We start from the raw sequence: 3,523 nt of genomic DNA, 5'->3' as shown, positions 1-3,523 counted from the left end.
GAAACTTGCAAAACTGGGCTCCCCTACAACCTATATATATATATAACACGAGTGCCTGAGGGATCTTTGTAGACACAGATCTGAAAACATCAACCCCCTACATCCTGCTTCTACAGCCCGATGCTGCCCACAGAATACTGTGGAAACTTTTCAGCTTGGCGTGAGGCTCTTCACATCGGGACCGAGCCCCCCGCTTCAGGCCGGCCTCTGCCCACCCCCTGCAAGTTCCCCTCATCCCCACACTTCATATATTCTAGCCACACTACTGTCTCCTAACCAAGCCTTGAACTTCCCTCTTCTAAAATGGTACACCCATCGATTCCCGCTACTGTTTTATTTCCCACAAGACTACGTGGCTTTTTCACTGTTTTTTCTCCACCACCTAGCACTTTCCTTAGCATGGAGTAAGAGCTTGATGAGTATGAATTGAAGGAAGGAATCTTTTATTCTTTGTGACCCATTTCAAAGGGTTTTTTAAGCTATGTGAATACCTGAATTAGGAGCTCCCTCAGAGCCCCATTGTGTCCCACCAATATGTTACACTGGTCCCCGCTTATCTGCAGTTTCTCCCACAGTCTCAGTTATCCATGGTCACACAGCCCCCTAGAAGCTGATGATCCTCCCGACCGGCCACCAGCAGTAGCCTAAAGCTCTGTCTCAATACCGGCGTCACTCACTTCCTCTCCTCACGCAGGCGTCCTAGCATCTCCCGTCATCTCGAGAAGGAGGGAGAGTATAGCACAGTAGGCTACTTTCGGGCGGGCCACAGTCACATAACTTTTATTACAGTACATTGTTACAGTTGTCCTATTTTATTATGAGTGTTTGCTGTTACTCTTGTACTGTGCCTACTTTATAAAGTCAGCTTTCTCGCAGGTTCTGTGTGGACAGGAGAGAGCGCAGTGTACGTAGGTTTCATTAGTCTCCGCGGTTTCAGGCATCCACGGTGGGGGGTCTCGGGTCGCGGCCCCTGCCACTAAGGGGGGGGGCACTCTATGTCACTTCTCTATGAATCTTCTCCGCTCCATTCGTGGCGCTTCGCACACGAGTACTGAAAAAATCCTTGTGCAGTAAAGGGACAGATAAATAATGGATTTATTTATTATTACTCTAAGTGTTTGTGTGCCGTTTTTGTTTAATTAGTGTGAAACTCTGAATCATCTGCAGGAAGTGGAAAGGTTTAGCCCCAATTTGATCAACTTTTCTTATTTCAGCGGATTGCGGCCATAGCGGTTTAGTTCTGTGGGCAGAAACCTGTGCCAATGATTGGCTTCCTATAGAGTCCTGCCCTTTTTTGGGGTCAGGCACAGCCAGCTCCCAAACCCCAGACGGCCCTGGGAAGTAGAGCAGGGCAGCCCCCGCCCCCGCATGACAAGGGGACAGAGTGAACGAGTGCGAGGGGTCGGCACAGACTCACCATGAGAGTCAGCAGCTGGGGCTGGATGGTGACTAGAAATGAGCTCCATGCGATGTGCGCCCCTCCTTTGGGATGTGTCTCTGCTTTGGTACGCCCCCTGTCCTTCTTCTCCGTGCCTAAGTTTGGCCAAACAAGGCCCTGGGTGGGTGTGGAGGAAGCGAAGCCTCCTGGGAAGTGACGCACAGACTCCTCTCCTTTCCTGGCTGGTCTTACAGCAACGGGGTCTCAGTGCAAGGCATCACTGCGAGGCTTAGTTATACCCACGGGCTGGGAGAAGCATCTTTTGGATTGTGATGCTAGACAGAAAAATAGACAGACAGAGATGATATAAAGTGAATGTGTCTGATGTATACCTATATGTGTACATGATTAAAGTGAATTGTAACAACTCTGCAGGGTAGATATTATCGCGGTTTTCCAGATACGGACATTGAGGTCATATGTTCAGGTCACACAGCGAGTGAGTGGCAAAGACAGGAATTTAAGTCCCGTCTGTTTGACTCCCAGACTTTGCTCCTTCCCAGTCCATTGTAAGCTATCAGGTTAATAAGTTAATTAAATAAACAACATTTATTTAACGCCTACTGTATGCCAGTTCCAGTTGAGGTTCTAGGGGTGACGTGGCGAACAAGACGGTGAAGGCTAGAGTATAATTGGCAGCCTCAGAGACCGCCCCTAACGACCTCCACCTCCTGGTAGTCACGTCCTCCTGTGATCACTTGAGTGAGCGCTGGACCCAGCGACTCACTTCTAACTAATAGAATATGGCAGAGAGGAAGGGATGTCATTTCTGAGAATAGGTTACAAAAATGTTTTTTAAAGTACTTTGAAGTACTTTATGCATATGGGATTCAGTGAGATACCCATGTTACTTAAGTAACATTACTAAGGTAATTTACATTCAGTTATGTTAACCAGCAATTAGCCCTAGAGACAAACCTGGGATTTTAAAAATATTTTGTAAAAAGAAGAACACCAACTGTTGATACTGCATGTGTTTACCTTCCGAGAGACCAACAGATTTTATACCTTCTGCCCAATTTTGTTTAATGTCCCTGTCCAGGTCATCCCAAGCCCTCAGTTGGGCTCATTTTGAGGTTCTCCAATAACCCAGACTTCTGAGAGCTAGATGTATTAAAAGCCTGACCTTGACTTTTATGGGTACTAAAAGGCAACATTAAGGCTTTCCGGGAGTATTTTTGCATTTTCTCAAGCTATAAAGAAATATGAGATAAGAAATTTCTTCAATTAGAACAGGCCTGAACAAGAGTTTAAAAATTAAACATTTATGAATAATAAATATACAAAAGAGGTATAACCTCACTAAAAGTCAAAAAATACGTATAAAGGAGACAATGAAATAGAATTTTTCGCCTTTCAAATTGGAAAATATGATCCTTCATCCATATAGGATTCAGCAAAATGCAGTCTCAGGCAGCTTACATAGGAGAAATTACTGGAACAACCTTTCAAGTGAAACAGTTGCCCACATGTGTTAAGATTCTTAACCATATTCCACCCTGTTGACCCAGTAACATCACAGGACAGGAGCCCCTCAGCTGCAGCTGGTGCATCGTGGAGATTTAGTATTGGTGGGACTAATTAATTAATTAAATCGGATCCAATCCTAACAGAGCCTAAAAAGTCATACTGTTAAATGTATAAAGATGTTTATGGAAGCATTTACTTTAACAAGGGAAATGGAGACAGCCTGAATGCCTAAAATAGAGGTTTGATTAAACAAATTAAAGAATATCCATTCGGTGAAATATTTGTCTGCTCTTAAGATGATACTTTAGGGGGCGCCTGGGTGGCTCAGTCCCTTAAGCGTCTGCCTTCGGCTCAGGTCATGATCCCAGGTGGGATTGAGTCTTGAATCAGGCTTCCTGTTCCGCAGGGAGGCTGCTTCTCCCTCTGCCTCTGCCCCTCCACCTGCCTGTGCTCTCTCTCTCTGTCAAATAAATAAATAAAATCTTAAAAAAAAAAGAGAATTCAGGGGTGCCTGGATGGCTCAGTCGTTAAGCGTCTGCCTTCGGCTCAGGTCGTGATCCCAGCCCCACATCGGGCTCCCTGCTCGGCGGGAAGCCTGCTTCTCCCTCTCCCACT

Source organism: Phoca vitulina, unplaced genomic scaffold (genome assembly GCF_004348235.1).
Source record: "Phoca vitulina isolate PV1807 unplaced genomic scaffold, GSC_HSeal_1.0 scaffold34, whole genome shotgun sequence".
Classification (NCBI taxonomy): domain Eukaryota; kingdom Metazoa; phylum Chordata; class Mammalia; order Carnivora; family Phocidae; genus Phoca; species Phoca vitulina.
The sequence above is the reverse complement of the archived record's forward strand: the minus strand, read 5'-3'. Positions refer to the sequence as shown.